Source organism: Temnothorax americanus, unplaced genomic scaffold (genome assembly GCF_048541705.1).
Source record: "Temnothorax americanus isolate GAGA-0224 unplaced genomic scaffold, ASM4854170v1 Scaffold39, whole genome shotgun sequence".
Lineage (NCBI taxonomy): Eukaryota > Metazoa > Arthropoda > Insecta > Hymenoptera > Formicidae > Temnothorax > Temnothorax americanus.
Window position 1 is genome coordinate 783,855 of NW_027509536.1, and position 20,971 is coordinate 804,825.

At 36.8% G+C, this 20,971-nt stretch overlaps 1 protein-coding gene across 3 annotated transcripts in view; it reads right to left on the reverse strand.

Annotated features, from left to right (window-relative positions):
• The window catches only part of LOC143902209 (uncharacterized), a 451,988-nt gene that overhangs the window by 131,707 nt on the left and 299,310 nt on the right, over positions 1–20,971 (reverse strand). The gene's annotated exons all lie outside the window — the stretch shown is intronic.

Consider the following 20,971-nt stretch of genomic DNA (forward strand, 5'->3'; position numbering starts at 1 on the left):
ACGCCACTGGCGGATAAGCCTATCTTCGGCAAGATATGCACGGTGGACAAAAGAGAAATTAAAATGGACGAAGAATTATCGCGATGGACTTAAATCCCCGCTAGCCGCTGGTTTCGTGCCACTGCCCTATATGTCCGGTACCGCGATAATCTCTGTCACGTGTCGCCGCATCTTTTGTCGGATCATCTTTTCGCTGCCACGAACTAGCGAGGAAACGAGGTAAAGCCTGTGATTTGGTGCCATCCCCACCACTTAATTTTAACGGTAAAATTTACGTTACTTTTGCGTGCGCGCTTCTATATATGCGCTATATATAACTCTAATCGCAGCTCTCGATATTATGAGTGAAAATACGTTTAATCTCGCCTTTACCTCATTTACCTGTTATTTTCTGCTCGAAGGGTAATCGAGACTCCGCTAAATGGCCAAGTTAAACACAATGTGCTATTACAATCGCAAAATATAATTTTAAAAACGTTAAGAGAGTTTTTGCAGAATTAATTGCAGACATCCTTGATGAAAATTATAAAGCGTTTTAAATAACTCGTACGGCTTAAACTAATTAGCATTCACGTGAATTTACAAGCAGTACATTTTTAATTAATTTTTTAAATTCCTGATTTTATCAACTATATTTTAGTATTTATAATAGCTTATTAAGTTATATCAACACCTACCCTGAATTATTTTTCAAGCTGTTTTGAAACTTTCGCTAAAAGTAACGTTTCATATTTTATAATTCATTATTTATATTTTATATCATATAATTTTTTTAATTTGTTCATATTTTTGCTCATATGTGTGTGTGTCTAACAATGTATTTAATAGATAGCCTAATACATGTTCCCGCGTTTTTAGTATACCTTATTTAATCTAACAAATGATACTGGGCCACCGTTTTAACAACTTAATTTCTCTAAATTTTTGAAACATTATTATGCAAATTTCGTTGTAGCATTCGCTGCAACAAATCCCGCGTACTCGTTACTTCCGCGTGCGCGTGACAGTAACTCGTTCATGATTACAAAGTTACGGGCGAAAAATAGCAGACTTTGAAAATGCAAAACTTCGAGTAATTTTTTAATTACAACTTGCGATATCTCTGCGGCGTGATATGCGCATATCCCCGCGGAATCACGACGATGCTGTCTAGCTGAGCTTTTTTGTTAAAACTAAAAACAGAAAAAATTCCGAAGAACTTTTCGCTCTTTAGCCATAATTACATGAATCCGTACAGTTGCACGTTATCCAAGCAACTCCCCGGCGGAAAAAAGAAGTGAAAGCCGAGACTTAATCCCAAAAGGGATTCGTGTACTTATGTAATCCCTCAAGCAACATCAGTTGCAGCTTCAACTCTTGTACGCGACAGATTAGTCGAAGGTCTCAAAGTTTAAATGAAAGCCTTCGTCTAATGTATAATTTATTTCCTACTGCAATCTGCTTAAGAGAAAAGACGAAGCTTATTGCATTTTACAAGGCTCCCTTTGTGCACGACATCGACAAATGTTTTGCTACTTGTTTAGCTAGTGCTTAGCGATAAAGTCACGTTACGTAATGGGCAGTACGGTAATAGAGGGATATTAAAAGAATTTAAAAAATTAATGTAATTACCTTGACACTATTTTTAAACCAATGTATTAAAGGTAGAATGTATTAAAACTCACGTTATTTCAATGTTATTAATCTGTCTGATCATCAATGGATTTTACTGCTGTGTATCGTTTTCAGTTCAATAGTAGATAAAAGATAAAACTGCATTGCAATTTTATCTCATTCAAAAGCTTGATTAAAACTTTATCTGTGAGCACGCATATTGGTAAATTAAACGCGAGTAATTTCAATTATATCTCACATTAAAAAGAGATTATCGATGTCTGTATGATGTATCAAAATAAGGATGAATTTTGGATGGGTAATAAAGTATTTTTCTACAAAAATGTTAAAAAATATTGTCATTTATCACACAATTCCTCAATTTTTTATGTTAGATATTTTTCTATAAGTAGCTGTAAAGTAAATTTGTATTAAAGTCTATTTAAAACAAATTAAAGAATACAGTTCTGAATATATCTGTTTTTTTTCTTTAGTTTTACTAGAAGATATTTATAAATCGTTAATTACTTGCTCTTCTAGATTTATTATAATAGTAAACCGTCGAATTCTAGTAGTACCTACTATATAATTTAATCTAGATTTATTATAATATTAAAAGACAAGTAGGGCGAACTTACGAATAGCGAATCTTCAACGTAAATCTTCGAGTAAAATGTTACAATTTATGCATTATGTGTCTATTGAGCTTTAGAATTTGTTACAAGATTCTGAAATTTTACGAAAAAATATGAACAATAGTATCTCACTCAGTATAAATTTTATTTTGCTTCTATTTCTCTCTCGTGTCTGTCAGAAATGAACGAAGTTTACGCACAAGCGTTTCCTCGTATCATACGGCTTGTCGGTCATATTTGCCTGCACGCGAAGCTAATTGCCAGTTTTGCGTTGCATATTTCAGGATTGGAAAATGCCCTGCAACCATGTCGAGAGCAAAGAGCGCGCGTAGACCAAAACGGAGCTCTCCGGTCTGTCCGAAGGTTCGGGGAGCATAAAACCGCGAGTGTTTATGAGGCGAGGTCATTTTACGAGCAATACGTAGCCCAAAGCAGCTCGTGTATTAGCAGACGACACGAAGTAAAATTCTTTCTGCTTTTGTCGTCCGCGTCGGTTGGTGCGAGCAGTATGAAACGCCGCACGTACGCAAAAACAAAATAGCGCGCGCTTTATACCAGCCAGCGGATAGGTATAAACTTTTAGTGCCGAAGAAGACCATAATTTCGGCGTCTTTTTGAGAAAGTCGTTCTGGCATAACACGACCGACTGACAGGGTTATATCTCCGTAAATTAATTCTTTACAATCCAAGATAATTCCGTGAGACGAGCGCATACGAAATCTCCTGTTTCTTCTTTAGATCAACAAATGACGTAAAGAATCTGATCTTTGCTGTTTTATGATGCAAAACAATTATGAATGTACATATGTAGCTTACAAGTTCCAATTTGTGGCTGCTTAATTGTTAACGAGATATACATGCGCGAGAATGCTACGCGCATATCATTATTGCAAACTTGCGACGCCAAAATATTGAACGCTTAAAGACGATATGACTTTTGCTGACATCATGCAATTACACCGGTAATTGTAAATTGTAATCTGCCAGTCAAAACAGTTTTTACCAATTGTGTAATAGACATCGGCTGGAAGAGAACGGTAGATCCACAAATATATATGGTAACTGAACGTTGCTTACGGTGATTCAATCAGCGCGGCGCAGGATCGAGATTTCGAAGTTCTCCCCAAAATTTCAATATATAGGTTCGCATGAGAGGCATAATTATTCGTGGTTGTGCGCGCGTAACTTGCTAAATTCCACCTATTAATATATATTGATAAATCAACGCGGTACGTAAACTGGATTTTGTCATTGCTTATTAAATGAGCCGGGATGTAGTAAATTATAATTACAGTTCCTGAATAGCAGGAGAGAGAGAAAGAAAATGTTATCTATAAACGGAATTATAGGTAATATCGCTGCACAAAATATCGAACGTATTATTCTCTGCATTAAACAACCACGGCTGAAATAACACTGTCCGTCAGAATAACATGGTCAAACAAATGTGCTTAAAATGCTCACGCCGGTGAAGCTTTAATTTATCACATATTTTCTGGCGTATTCTTTCAGCATATGATTTTCAATACCCGTTCTTTGTTTAGCCAGAATACGCGCTATTTTTACAAAGAATTAACATGTTTGCCTACATATTCCATTGCGGTGAATGCACCGTGTGTATTTAATGTATGCAGCGGGTGTACGATCAAACTATATCGGTTGCCAATCGAGTAAATAAAAGTACTATTAAATTCGATATACCATCATAGCTTGAATTAAAATATTAAAACAATATATGGATATAACTTTTTCATATCGCTTTATTTCAACTTTATTTGCATTCATCTCAAAATAACACCACACGTGCATAAAGACAAAAAATTATAAAAAATATAATTTACTTTAAAGAAATACAAATAAAAATACGAAATTGATTCGTTATATTTAATATGATAAATGAACAATCCTTTTTTTTAATAATCTATCCATGTATCGAATACGGAATCTCGAGACATCTCGCTGTTAAGAAATCTACCATCATGTCATTCTTATCCGCGATCGCATCATAGTACAGATGCATTCCGAGGTGCATTCACCTCTCGACTTAACGGAAGCCTAGCACCAGCGCCGACGCACACGCGTGCACAGCCGATTGCGGCAGACAGTTGCGGACGCGAAGGGCTCTCATCGTCCATGATTAATCAGCGCGGACATTTCGTAACGACGTAGCGACACAACATCTGCCGTATGTCGTACCACTAGACGTCAGTCCAGGGCCCCGCAAACAAAAGCGCCGTTCGCGTTATGCACAAGAGATGCTCGGATACCATCGGTCGTCCTTGTCGATGATGGTGCCGGTTGAATAGGGAAAAGGCAACGTGGGACAACGAGACGATCGGGAAAAAGAACTTCGAAGAACAATCTCGCGGGATATCCGTTCGCGCGTTTCCGCTGTACTTTTACATTGACCGCAACCATGTTTTTACATTGTTCCCTTTAAAACATATACGTTCAATGAAATTTAATTTGAGAATCTCCTTTCTGGATTATAATAATAAAAAGAGCATTCTTATTTGCGGACACGAATGAGCGAGTCAAAAATACTCACGACATCGAGTATATCCGTGTAATTTTCTACCGCCGTGAGTGCTTACCGCATTAACTTGGGAAGTGTAGAAACAACGTTGAAACGACCGAGGTAGCGTACTCCAGAGTAGCCGAGAAATGCAAGCAGCGCTCGTGAGAGAGCGAAGCCGCGACCACTCTGCGCCAAGTATTCCGTAGTCTGCAGCAGCATGGAGGTTGCCAAGTGCCCCGAATTACATTAGCATAACGGCAATTAACTATAATTATTCAATTTAAAATCGTCATGTGAAGTCGATGTTTGCGGAACGTTTGCAGGGGAACGACACTATTCGCGCGACATCCGAGCGCTGGGAGGGAAAAAAAGAGAAATCCAAGGATAAATACTTTCTGCAGTTCAGCGGACGGTTCTCCCATATCCGTCCAAATCGAAAAGAGAGAGAGAGAGAGAGAGAGAGAGAGAGAGAGAGAGAGAGAGAGAGAGAGAGAGAGAGAGAGAGAGAGAGAGAGAGCTAATGGCGCGCAACAGCGCATTGCGTATTCCGCGATCGTGCAAGAAAAACTCGCCGAAATTCGCGCGCGGAGAAGGCTGCGCGCGAAAATATGGAGATCCGACCGCTACTCGGAATTCCGAAATTAAAATATCAATGTGTTACGTGTCCCGACAAGAGTCCATACACACGGTTCGTATGCAAATTTAATCCAAACGTGTTCGCCAAGGTAGAACATTATCGTTCAGCGTAACGTACGTACACGAGCGTGTAAACGAAGTAATGCGCCGAGTACGAGAGAAATGAGATAACAATAAGTCTTATTCTGACTATATGATTAGGTCGGATTAAGCGACGTATTGAAGTCTACTAACTGCGCCAGTTTTTTCAAGTTAAAACTCGCATTTAAAAATCATATTTATTTTTTAAATAAACGATTCTCTCTTTCGTTTTTATCTATAAGCTGAAACGGGTTTTGAAAGCTGTGGATGTTTCCATACGTATACGCGTCTCGACAAGACGCAAGTATAAACGTGGATCGATTTTTTGATTCTTTTTTCTATAGACTAGTCTCGGTATTTATGTATATAGGCTATTAAACATCTAATATTTTTCTTAAATTCACTGTAAATCTAAGGGTGTTATTTTTACTGCACGCCTAACTGTCTAAAAACGACACTTACTCTTAATTTAATAACGACATTTACTCTTTTCACATGTATCTTCATGTGTTAAATTACGTCATTTAACACGTTTAATCTTATTAAATTACAAAATACAATCGTGTTTAATGACGTGATTTAACACGGCAAGAAATGTGTATAAGAAGAGCTTCAGCTAAAATAACACCCTTGGATTTGCAGTATTCCGTTGCTTTTAGGCATTACTTTTCCGGAATAAGAATATAGCGGTCGAAGAAAAACGTGTTTGGTTGGGGCAGCGCGACAGTAGTCAACGTGACATTTCCGTCGTGTTTAACGGCGATATTTAGTAGACTTTAAAAATGCAACGTTGCATCGGGTGGCGATGTCGCTCGCCAACATTTTTATTCATTATTAAACATTTGGCGCACCACTGGGGACCGCTTTGTCGGCGCGCTGGAAGCGTGGAAGCGTAAATCATTACCTGTAATCGCTCATTTCCCCCGGCTGCTCGTATCGCAAGAACGATTTAGACGGAGAGGGGGTGAGAGAACGAAAGAAAGGGCAGAGGGAGAGAGAGACAGAAAAATAGCGTTGAAAACACATTATCGTGGGTCTTTCACCAAAGTGGTCGGCGGCCTTATCGCCCGACAGTAAAGTTGATATATAAACGGATTTAAGCGCATGGCCGACTGAAGTGGCCGAGAGTCTGCACCCTCTCCTTCGTTTTACTCCCTCTCGTTCGAGGCACCTCGTTAGTACATCAGAAGCGATCGCGAGTAGAGGCATGCAGAAGTGCTACGGTTAAAGCGCTACGTAAACACAGTCCAATCAAACGTTATGGGTCATTAGGCAACGGAGAAAATTGCGCTGCGTATGCAGGCGCACGCGCTCGTCCCTAATCGGGCGTCGCGCGCCCGGCCGAGCGCGTAATCTTTTCGCGTCATTGGGTGCTGCAGAACGCGTATAAATCACCGACTCTCCGGCCACGTCGACAGGGTGCGTATACCCCTCGCCTCTTCACCGGTCGTTCGTCCATCCCTTTCCCTCAGTAAGTTGCTCGCGAAATTACACGGATCGTTTTACGCGGTATATCGGCGACCGCGAGCAGCGCGAGCACGAAAAAACGACGAAAAACGCGCGAAGAGCGTGATCTCGTAACTGATGAATTGTGACGCAACGTGCATGAAATTCGAGTTTTGCTCCAGAAAGCGGACGAAAGCGTCTTGAGAGAGAGAGAAGGGTCTCTCAAAGCGTCAATCAGCTTTGTTTGGTAACGGAAATATTAAATTCGGAAACAGGAGCGCTGAACAAACGCGTTCCAACGCAACGTTAAGTCGTACGCTGCATTGCTTTGCCAAAAGCTTATATAAAAAGGAAGAGAAAGAGATATATAGAGAACATTTTTAAAAATATATAATGCATTAAAAATATACATACTTTAATGATCGAATAATTGTGCGAGATAATTATCTTTTACTGCATCAGTTAAAGTAGCACGCTTATTAAGAATTCTGATGAGATAATATAAGCGTAAATTCTGAATATTTATTATTCCTATATGCAAATCAAATATGCATTTAAATAATAAGGCAAATATAATTACCTATATGAATGTTGTATTTTGAAGCACCTCGATTGTTCTTTTTAGTTAAAAGAATCGAAATCCATCTTTACAATCTCTTCTCTCGAAACAGTTTCGAATGAATGTAAGCAGTTATACTCCATCGCAAGCAAGACACACGTTTTATTGCTTATATACGTAGTATATTCGAGATACGCATTTTTTAAAAACTTTCAGGGATTGAATTTGTTAAAGTTTACAAAATTGCCCGGAGTGTACCGAAATGGATCCTGGAAGCGTTACACCGGGTACTCAAACTATAAGCGGAAGTGAGCGTCACAAGATCTACGGACTCGTTATACATACCCGTCCCACAGTTCGCCGCGAGTATATCCACCGCGCGATAAAATCTTGGAAGAGCCTCAGCAGAGATTTTTCGACGACTAGTTTTGAGAGCTTTTCTTTCCGGGACTTCGTCCCGCGCTCCTCTTCGGACTATCCCCGGCTATCCCGATCTGCTTGTTCTGGCGGCCGGCCGCTTTCGCCTCCGACACGAAGGAGATTGGAAGCCGGTGATAATGAAGGCTCATAAATAAAAATTACGGTGAAGCCCCATCTCGGAGAGAGAGAAAGAGAAGGAGAGCGACCGGGCGTCGGCGTTCTCGGGGATGCAAAAAAGGCCCCTCGGAAAAAATGGTCTCTCCATCGCGCAAACTTTATCACTTTAGCCTATGCACTTCCTCGTCCCGCGCGTCCGTTCATTCTTCGTGCTTTGCGTTTCGCCTTTCCTCGTCCCTTTAACCCGACTCTTCCACTCCCGTTCTCGGACGACTTTTTAGATTAATTCGCGTTGCCAATGCCGCGCTCAGTCGTTCACCGTTCTCGCTCGTCTCCAACTTTGCTTCTTTTCTCCTCACCCTGTCATTCTACCTCCGCCCTGTCTTTTCTGCTCTTGTTTTTTTCTCTTATCCACTTTCGCGCTCTACCTCACCTCCTACCTGCTCCTGTCCCTTCCGTTTTACTTTTATGCTTTCTATACTTTCTTTCTCTTCAGCTCTCTCTGACTTTTTTCCTCCTTCTTTCTGTTCTTTTCTCTTTTTTTTCGCTTCACTAACTGGCTACTTTCCATCAGCGCGATCTTCACCAAATCTTATTTTTAGTATCCAAGTTTGCACTTTCCAACGATTCACAATGTATAGATATAAAATATTCCAGATACGGTCTATCTTGATTAAAGACTAAAAATTAAAAAAATTTTAAAATATTCTCTATTTTACTTTCAACGAATAAATAATTTTTAAATTATTAAAGGTTAAAATTAGTTTTCTCAAATCTATATACTTTAGATACCAAAATGAGTAACAAATTTTTTTGCCAATTTTAGGTAAAATTTTAATTAATGTTGCAAAAATTAAAATTGAAAGTTTATTTTAAGATCTAATTTTATAAGAAAAGATAAAGAAATAATAAAATACTTTATACAACTGAATATAAACATTTTCTGTTAAAATATTTTTTCATATTTTTTATGTAAAAAAAATCTCAATTTTATATATTTATTTATGCATAAAACGTTGATTTTACAGTTAAGTTCTTATGTTGAGAAATTATAACAAGAAAGTATAAATTTTGATAAAATATTTATTTAAGAAGCCTCAATTTTTAAGGGCAAACTTGCCTTTGTATTAGAAATAAAATATTCCGTCCCCGAAATAGAGTACAGCGGTTTTCCCGACGAATCGATAAACCTAACGAGAGGTTGATGCACATTGAAATTCCTGAAGATCAAGCCTCAATGATAATGCATCGAAGGGTCATACTGATAATTGGGTGACCCGAAACGGAGCAATCGATCCATCCGGGCGTCCGGTCCTCCGTTAGCAGGCGCTCTGCTTGGCCAAAGTCATGAACGTTTAGGTCGATACCGATATTGCGATATTGGCTAGCTAGCGAGACGTGTTAGCACGTAGATGTTCCGAAAAGGAGAAAAAAAAGGCACGCCTCCGCTGCATGCATGATTGATATATATCCATTAGTCAAATGCATTATAGGATTTTCGATAATGTTGCTTATGGAAATGCAGCGTCTGCAATATACGATCGTGATGTTTATATATCGTTATATTGCAGTATGTGCCGACGAATTTATCAAACACGGCACATGCTTTCCGTAAAGTTAATTGGATCAAGTGAGAGGAGGAAAGAATATTAATGCTTTTTCAAAAGTATTTTTAAAAATTTGTCTATTACATCTATAATTTTGAATTTTTTATAATTTTAGAAAATTTAAAGAAATTTTATATTTTTTTTATTGTATCCGGCTGTTTATTTATTATTATATATGTATATGTACTTATACGTCAGTGCATTAAAAATGCTATAAAGTCATAAATATTTTATTTATTTCTCATAATACAACAAAATAGCATAACATCGTGAAGTAAAACAAATAAAACTAAATAAGCATAAAAAATATTTAAGTAAACTACATTCGGTATATTGCTGGGATATCTAAGTAGCATGCAAATCACGAAGTTCTAATTAAGATAATAAATAGAATTCGTAGTTATATATATATTAAACAGGTAGACATGCGCAGTCTGTTACCGAAACAGCGCGATTTGTGTATTTATGGAATTTCCAATATATATAGTCAATTTCTCATTACATCGATTGACCTTAACTTTCCGCTTATGAGCCATAAATTGCACACGCACGCGTACCAATATTACGTGCCGACATTTACTTCGACGATCTTTGGAATTATGTTAGTTGAGTAACGCATGAAAGATTAAAAAACCTTTTGCTAGCATGTCTTTCATTCGATTATAAAATAGTACTGAATTGCATTGCTCACTCAATATATATGTATATATATACATATATACTAATATAAAAATATAAATATTGTATAATATAATTAAATTGTAAGCAGAGATAAACGTAAATTTCAGAAATTATATAAATCAAGTATAAACTTAGCAAATTACGAGTATTAAAAAACTTACGGTTTTATAAATGTTAAAAGCAAAACTTGTGATTTCTTTCACAATTAATTGATATTGATTCTAACTATACATATATGTATAACTATAATACGAGTTTCTTCCAGTCATTCGTTCGTTATCATTTTTGTTTCTTATGAACTAACGTTATGAATGTCTTGCTATAGTTTATTTTTAGTAGCGTTTAGCAGCGATCTTTTAGGTTTACGCCATAGCGGGCCGAAGAAACCACAGCGCAAAAATCGCTTGTAAGTATAAAAGTTACAGTGACATGCTGATATCAAGGCGCATTATATCACAAGTAGTTGCAAATTATACTGCTGCGCACTGTGTTTGATAGACGACCGTAATTCAGCTTAGTAATGGCCGCGGGAACGCCTTCCAAACAGCTGGATCACTGTAACTTCTAAAAATAAATAATGGGCTTTTATCCTTGCGTGCCCTGTTCCGCAAAACCCTTTTTACTGATAGGATTAAGCTTGTTTCTAAGTCCTTGACAGAAGCATTAAAAATTACATTTTCAACTCATCGGGTAATACTTGCAACTTTATGACGTTCATCATTTTTACTCGCCGCTTCCCGCAAAATATTCTTGGAAGATACCGGGTTTGTGCAATCTATGTATATACATATACGTATCTATTATCAATTTATCGCTCGGATATTTTTCATATAGAGAATATTTATTCCGACGCCCCTACTCCGCCCTTTCACGCCCGATTAAATTCTCTTCGCCTTTTACCTCTTCAAAACAAAAAATTTAAAGAATCGGTAGTAATTAAAGTATGATGCAAGTTGAAAGTTATTTATTGTACGCGTAGGTAATACACGTCGTACGATAATGTATAATTTTATAAAACTAAACTTACTTTTTTGTAAAAAAAAATAATAAAAATTAATTTACAGGTTTACATTCCATTATTATTTAAAAACATTACATGCTTTTTGTAAAAATCATTTTTAACAATTGCAATTTTCTATTTGCTTCTTGATGAAGTAACGATACAATGATAGTTTTTCCTAAACTACCCGCAATTAACTGAAGCCGCGCAAGAGTATTATGAGCGATGCACCGATCGACGATCCTTCACAGCAACAAGCCGATACGACCACATCTCATTTATAGCTATCTCTAAAATCGCTTAATTGTTACGCCATACGCGTCCCTAGAGTTGCCGTTAAGCTCGAAATTTCGCTCACGAGGTTATAATCGTAAACAGTTGCTCCGGATGCAACTGGAAGGAATAGGTTGTGGCAATATCGTCTCACACTGAATTTCCTTGGGCGCGTATTATGTCACACGAACGTGGAGCCCGCGTATGTTTGGAGGTAAGGCCAATGCAAATTGACTCAAAACCGAACTCGGTATACGAATTAAGCACCGAATTATAGATACACGAAGCAATATTAACAAGCCGGACGTCGAAATACGATATACGAGACAAGTGATCGATTTACTTCCATTTATATTGCGTTTATTTGTTCGTTTTATTTCTTACGATTGGATCGAAAGCGAGTAATTGTGCCTACAGCTAAAAGTACATCAGATGAGATATCGGTGGAAATATTAAAGATATTATTTTGCGGATATTTGCGCTGCATTTCTACCTGAAATAACAGTGAAACATCAATTTTTACCTTAAATTTAAATTCACTATATTAATTCGTTTTATTTATTAAATTTATTTAATACTACACATCAGTATGTGTGTATATATCCTTTATTACTTAAATCAAAACAAATTACACATATGCAGAGAACGAACAAAAAAGCAAAATTAATAATTCGCCCGAAATATTTATAGTGTAAAATCATGTAACTCGGGGATCATGTCTTTTTTACAATAAAAAAGATAATTTAAGTAATGTCTGATTTCTGACACGCAACGTGCAATTTTACTCTTTATAAATGTAATTTAAATGTATTCTTTTATTTACATTAATTACATGACGAGTCTATAATGTAAAAATAATTATCATGGCGAGAGAAATTACTCGACACGATTTCGCGCAACTTAAGACAAAGGCTAAATAGTAGCCATTGAATTATATTTCGATGGATGGAGCGAGGAACGCCGACGAACTATCCTTCCGTGCACAAAAGGGAATTATTTCTGATATATGAGTCTGCCCGACTTGCTCTCCACCATTCATTTCTCACGGACGTAACTTCGGATGAAGGGTATAAACGAACTCGTACTTGTGTATAACGTATATTATGAGATCTTCGACAACGGTGAATAAATGTAAATTGATTATGTATACAATGTACAATTTTTGCGTGCGCTGCTGTCACATTAAAAAATATAAAAGCAAACCTTCTGCAACACATATATAATTCTCTATATGATGAATTAAGCAGTTGGCAAATCAAACAAATAAGATGAATCGTACGATAAAGATATAGAAAACAATCTTCAAAGAAATGAAAGGATTTAATTGAATCAATTTCTGTATAGATTTTTATTTTTTTTGTACGATCCAAGTACAAAAATATTCTTATACCTACATCGCACAATCGTGCAAGAAAGACATGTTCTCTGTCATACGATAAATGATAATTATAATAATCATTTGATAAATGATTATTATAAAAACACGATACCGTGTGTTGTGTTATCACATAATTTATATACAAGAGTGAGAAATTTATCGCGATATAACAGCGAAATGACGGCTTAATATCGATCTGCGTTTATTTATACGAGCCTCGACAAAAACGCGCGCTACTGTTACAGAAAATCGTGCAGGAATATATATTGTATATACATCATATAATAACGTCTGTGCGTGTGCATTCCAATTATGCAATATCACATCATAAAATAGTGAAAAGCGCAGGAATTTTGGCATCTGCCACTCTAAAGCTAATTGAGTTTCCATGTTAACGAACTGTCCAACGATACCCAAATTCAAGTCAATTTTTGTTATCAAACATTTATATGACGTTTTATACGGAAGTTGGGTGAATAGATGAAATTTGATATTTTCCGATTAACTCGTGCGCTTTTGAAGTCAGGATAATCCTGCACGCGGCGCGTAACGTTGTTCTCGTCATTCATTGTTAGAAAAACCGACATGCTGAGATAATTTTGCCACTCTTCTCGTATTATGTACATACTTATATTATTATTTTATTATTAGGTACGTAATAAACGAATTTTCGAGATTTCTGAGCTCAATTTTTTAAAAGGAATGAAATATATATTATATATATATATATATATATATATATATATATATATATAAAAGAGAGAAAATATTAATTAAAAAAAAATAAAACAATAATGTCAAAAATAATCATCTTGTATACAGTTACAAATTACGCTTTAACTTATATTAAAGGCTAATATTGTTATAGAGTGCATTATATATTGTATATTTATAATAGTCTTATTTTTTTGCGATGTTTCTGTTTTCCACTCCAAAATAACCAGATCGTTTGCTATAAATATACATTGGTTGCATTATGGTGGATTGAGAGGTTGCGTGGATACTTTTATATAACTATGCGGAAAAGTTAGTCGCTATCCTTTTATCCACAGCTTTGTGTTCGCGGCTTTAAACTCGCGCGCCAAGTCATCTCCGACACGTGCGATTCAAACACGTACGCGCCGAATAAAAACGTTTCGAGTGAGATGAAAGATGTTTTTATATTCCGCGAACGTGAACGTGGTTGCATTTTACGAGGGTAAATAAAGCAAGGAAATATTCGCCCGAGCGTGTAAACTTCTCACCGGTCTCCCCTTTAGTTTCCAGCCACTCGACCGATTTTAATGCAATTCCCGACGATCGTTTTGAAGTTTATTGCGTTTCAACATGTAATACAATGTTAACCTTTGCAAATTATATAGGATCCTTCAGCAAGCAAAAGCTGCTTACACTGAAACAAGGGAAAACATTATTTAAATACATGATCACATGCTTATACAATTATTTTAAAAATATTGTGAAAAAAAATAATATTTTGCATTGTAATATATTTAGATTTTAAGTAATGTGAATGGTTTGTAAAGAATCAGATTTTATTAGATGATGTTTAGACATCGATCAAGGCAATAATTATTCTTTTATCGTTGCAAGACATTTATTGGTTTCTATAGATGTGTTAATCTTAATTAACGTTTTGTTTGAATTTTGACTCGAGTAACATATATCTATCTATTGTTGACGTGTGAACTTCGGCATTTGTGTCTTTCGTTTAAGCGGGGCATGTGCATGTGATTGTTAATTGAGAATATGAATAGCGCGATACGCGTGAATTCGACAACATAGCGACGCTCCATAGATAATATGCCGAGGTAATCAGAGCCTATCGCTAATAAATTAATTGGATTTATCAACGAAGATGAGAGAAAGAGAAGAAGGAGGAGGAGAGAAATCCGAAAAGAGACAGAAAATTAATTCGCTCGTCGATGCAATAGAAATCTAAAAAATCTTATTTAGTTGTTAAATTAAACGGTGATTTTGAAAAATTTGTTACTCTTGTTCCGCGTTTCAAAATTATTGAGCATTTTTATTTGCTTTCAAGTAGACAAATACCATAGAGATTGCATGCATTAATCTCTATTCTAAAACACTCTTTATTACAAATTTCTATTGTACAATTATTCCTAAGCTAATTATTTTGTCATATTTTATGACGCCGGCGATTTTAATACTCAGATCTCGAATATTACATCGCGCAAACGCGATATTATCTAATTTTCTCGCTTATAATCGAACATTTATCGTCGCAATACAACGAATAATAAAACAATAAAGTTATAGAAACGTTTTTGTGATACGAATTCTAACGTAACACATCTACCAATTTTCAACTAGCATGATTGCACGTTATCTCCTCGGTTTGCAACCGTTTCGTGATAATCAGCACGTAATACATTGTCGTGCCAAATGTCGCTACTTTGCTACCTTGCGTTACCACCCGCGTTTAACACAACTTCCTACATTGCGCTCTGATCCCTCATTTGCCTTGGTCGTATCGCCGCAATATAAATCAACGGCGATCTTAGAAACGGTGAGCGAGACTGAAGGTGCGATAGGGACCACGTGAGCACATTTGTGACCCTAGTATCACCCAGTATTACGCTTTTATTTTCACTTATTACTATTACTAAAGATTTTATTATCCTGCAATAGAAATAAACTTACATAAAAGAATAAGACATTTCAAGAAAAAACAGAGTTATTATCCTGCTAAAAAAAAACACAATTTAGAGAAAAAAGGTTTCTTTGCCAAAAAATAATTAATTTGGTTTTGTATTAATAAGAAGATTGGAAATATTTAATAAGGCGCTTTCGTCTTTATAAACGGTACTTGTAAATCAAATATTGCAAGTCAATACCATTGCATTAGCTTGACAGATTTCACACAAGAAAGAAGAATTATTAAATAAATATTAGCATTGACTGATTAAATGAATATTATTAATATTGACAAGACTTTTTAATAAAAGTGTTTAAGAAATTGAATATAGTTGATATAACATAAAAATCATTCCTTTCAATTTTTAAATTTTAGATTGTTTTACTACGTTTACGTACGTGTAAAGAGTATAATTCTTCTCATCATTAATAACGATGATTTATAGTGTTCATATCTTGGCAAGCTCATAAGTAGAGGAAATACATGTGCCACCAAGTACGATTGCACGCAATAGATGTAAAGCGCAATATTTTTATTTCCGTCTTATCTGCGTCTATAAAAAAAGTACTTTGATATTATTAAAATTAAGCTCAGGCTTGCCGACTATAATACATTTTTCCCGGAGCGCTGCACGTTGCAGGCGCAATTAAAAGCCGGTTTTTCTTTACTTCTCGCCATTATATATGCCGCCATACATCACCCCCTGTTTGATACACGCGACGCGAGGCCGCGATCTTCGCCACGCGCTCTATTAATAATCATTATTAGCATGTTGAGACGAGTGATATTTATAATTATATACCGCCCGTTAAGAGCACTCGTGACATAACACGGTGTCTCGCGCGAAAGTCGATGCATACGTACCGTATATGCGGCGTCCTATCGATTTGCCGCTCTCTCCCAACGAGTTGCGAATATGTCGCGAACGTCACGCACGTCATATGCTGCACGAGCGCATGACTTAAACGGGGACACAATAAGGAATTCTTGAACCGGTGAAAATTGGCTTAAAATCAATCATCTAGACACATGTATCTCGTGGAAGAAGGAAAAGTTACGAGCACGATATCGCTTTTTCAATAGTTGTTCTACTATATTTTATTGAAAACGTTTCGATTTACGTTCGAACTGGATTACATCACTTGAATAAACGGATTAAGTTATTTTGTACTTAATCCATTGATTCAGGCTTCAAATAAAAATATCATATCAGTTGGAATATATATAAACGGTTTTGTAATATCATAACATATTGTATACTTTATTCATTAGTGGAAGAAACATGCAAGTGTGATCCTTGCACACATTTCTTCTGTTTTATTTATACATTAACACAGCCATATTTTTAAGTTTAATAATTTATATAATAGTATTTAATACTAAACGTTGAAAAGGGGTATCGTGTCCAATCGGAATCGCCGCGCAAGATAAAAATGCAGGCGAAAGCGTATTTTTATGAGTATATCAGCAATTCCAATCAGATCTCAGCGAGTCATGCGCGTTATTTTTACTTGGCCTACGCTCGACATTTCGCCAGTTGGTAAAGAATCAAGTTTACGGAAATACGTAGGAAGGTCCCGTTGCGTTAAAATGGCAAGGTCGGAATTATCATGAGCGGAACACGTACGTGATTCGCCAAATGCATTCCTGCTCGTGCACGTCGCGGGGGATGTTCGTGAGGCGTTGCTACAAGTACGCCGCGCAAGGAGTGCATTAATTGAAAGTTTCAAACAGATGCTGCTTGCTTTGGGATATACACATTCGACACGGGCAGCGTATCTATCTATATGAGAACATGTTCGAACACACACGTGTGCGATATCAGACATTCAGCGACACATGTTGAAAAAGGATGTGTCGTATAACGCAGCGAAAATATTGCGAAAGTAGCAGACGCAACACATGAGAACCGAATCAAAATGTCATTAAAAAAAAAAGCACGCTTATTCTTCGCGTGTGGATAGATGTCCAACTGGTTCGTGACGATCGAGCTGATATTTATTCGTCGTTCTAAACCAAGTGCGAATTTATATTGCATTCATATTGTCGCAAGGCGGTCTACGCTCTGTGTGGCGCGTGCGTCACTATATTGTGACGTCGCATTACAGCGGGTTACGCTCAGTAATACATCCCCTATGCAACGCTACGCGCGCCCTTCGCTCTCTCATCCCTCCTCGCTCCCTCCCCTCCCTCCGTTCCCCTCGCGATGCAGCAGCGGCCTGAGCTGGCTGGCAAAGCCGGAATTAGCCGGTTAAACGCGATAATTACAAGAACCTATTATTTGTAGCGAGGCTCTTGCTTTAGCCTGTCCCAAAGCGAACGTTTAGCAACAGCCCATGTCTCGCTGGCACGCAAGGTGATTGTTATTTTCCACGTGCGCCTGTGTGCACGCCACCATGCACCAGGAAAGGTCGCGCGCGAGCGCTCGTTCTGTGCGCACATCCTAACAGAATTTTTCGAATAAACAAGATGCATTTATCTTTCAGCGAAATCAGATCCGCATCCGAGAAACGCCGCGTTGAAGCAAAATTTTGTCGCACTAGCCATTTCAAAAGCGGGTTTTACGACGAAATGAGATTTCCGCTTTTAGCAATTTGTAACGCGCATCCCCCGCGTGCCAATGAGTGCACGACAGTGGAAAGCATTAACGGATAACATGCAACGTTGGGATTTCCATTAATTATACCCCAAGAATCTAATTTTTTAAATGTCACAAATTAAGATCGCATTACAGCAATAAAAGGTAACAAATTAATATCAAAGTGAATAAGAGCAAAATTAGCTTGATTTCCAAACTTGAAAAAATAAACTAGTAAATAATATATATTCAGAATATATTTCTATTTATAACTTGAATAAACTACTTCTTTTATTAACGGTATAAAAAGATATATTATTAACTTAATATACCTTACTAAAAAAGAACTCACTTACACTATATACTATATTAAATAAAAAAGCAAGTAAAAAGAGCAGTTTCTAGGCTGAAGGATAAAAAAGACCGCGACAAATCAATTAAAAGTTAAGTAACACAGTTATTTTTATTAATTATGACGCACAATAAAATTACTTATACATTTCAATTTATTACCTATGTATTCAAACGTCTTACAGTACTCGAGTAAGTTCCGTATTTTGCACGAGAAGCAAAAACAAAGACGCTACAAGACACAAAACAAATAGGGGATAATAGGCTTTTTTAAAACTCGGGGGAACTACTGGCAGCTAGGCCAAGAAATTTGCGTAATACGCGGGAAAAAAGAAAAGTAGTTGCAGTTAAGGTGGCGCGTTGACGAACAGACGAACGGACGAGCAGACGAACGAACGGTCGGGCGGTACCGAGATGCTGCACCCAGGAGAAAAGCGAGAAAAGCCGCGAGAGCGAAGATTTGCAATGCTAACCAGGGACTGCATTAAACGGGAATTAATTTCTTGCTAACCGTCTGGAGTAGCTGCGCGCCCCGTAGTAACCCCTTCTTTTTCTTCTTCTACTTCTTCCACTTCTTCCTCTATTTTTTCTTTGCCGCATCAAGAGAAGGCCAAGTCTCCGCGCATCGTCGTGCAACTCATCGTCGCACCCGAGCATTACTACGGATAATCCAGTCCCGTTTACTGCACTCCCATGAGGACGCGGGCGACGGGAAACGGTGCGACCATCGAGCAGAATAGAGAATGGTTTCACCGACTTTTCTTCCTGGCCATTCTGGCACGCTTCGAAACCGGCTTAAGACCCCCGGTACACTTTGCACGCGACGAATAACGAGCCACGCCTTAGCCCCCTGTTTGCCCGCGCCGCCATATGGAAAGCTCCATAAATATCCATATTTCAACTTCATGAATCTCTATGTACACGCCTTGCCCGCGACGGAGTCTCCCTTTGTCCACGGCAAATTTTATTTTAATAATTTCAAGGCAATGTTGATTTTCCTTGAACACAAGAGCGGACAACTTATTGTTTGCGATCGACCGCATATGATATATGTAAGAATTTCTCCTATTTATAAAATTTCACTCAAAATATTCAATTTTTTATAAAGACCTATTGATTATGCCTCAACTATATGTAAAGGGGCTCTATAAAAATGTCTGTATAGCAACAACCAATTTTTAACAACCATTACGTCTGTCAAACTTCTCATCGTAAGACGCAAAGCATGCGCACGAATAGCATACAAATTGAGACTATAGTACTATATAAAAGAGTTTATCTCATGAAAATCTACGTGCAGTTATTTACATTTGTATTGGGTTGTCCGGAAAGTAACCGTGGATTTTACATTCAAGCGGCACCCACTCGCCCAGAATTTTTATCTTTTCCATTGTCTCTTCAACGGTCAAGAACAATTGCTTCAAATGTATTTAAAACGTTTTTATAATATTATTGTTAGAGATTTACAACCACGATCTTGTCGAGCATTCAATGTAAAGTTATCCGATCGAAACATTTTGGATCAAATTTGAGTTGCAGTTAGTTCATCAATTATAGCCTCTCGCTTTATTTTAGTTTCGTATAATAACAAAAGCGTTATTGTTGAGCTCGTACAACATGCACGCATAAAAAATTATTTCTCAAAAATTATTTTAAAACCAATTATTGTGTAAAAATAACTAACAACATTCAATAGATTACGCACAAATATCGCTATTGTATATATATATAATAATAATAATGTTACATGCTTCTTCCATAAATACAAAATTGTAAAATACCAATTAATTTCTGGACAATCTAATAATATCGATGCGTATACCGTGTCGATTTTGTTTGTATCAAACATGCGTTAAAAAAGCTCATAGGTGAATTGAATTATGCAATAATCCTTTCAATGTTCGTTATTGTTTAAAAGGTTTTAACTTCGTTTCAGCGAGTGATAATTTGAGAGAAATTTGTCACATTAAATTTTGGGATATGGCAGATACGAGAATAAGTAATTTCGATGTACCAATAAGCGCAGGGTTAATTAATAATTAATGTAATCAATAATAACTCGTGTAGCTTCAAATGGAATTAGCCACACAGAATTAGCGTTATGGAGATATGACGAGACGCAATACAGGTAATAGTTTTCGTGTTTGTTTTTCACGCGAATAATTATTTTCTTTTATCACGAGAAACGAGTATAATAACCGTTTCGTGAGTAATAACTCACTCTCGATATGTCGATATATTATTCGTCATAACTAACCGAACACTTTTTGCAGATAAAAAGCACGTTTGTTTTTAATCGCCACATAAACTTCGAGCATTATGTCAATCCTGTATCGTTTTTCATTACTAAAACTTAAAACGCGCAAATGTAATATCTAAGAAAGATCCAAGTGCTTTGCATGTAGATGTGCATAGTTTCAATATAAATCATATTTTTAATAC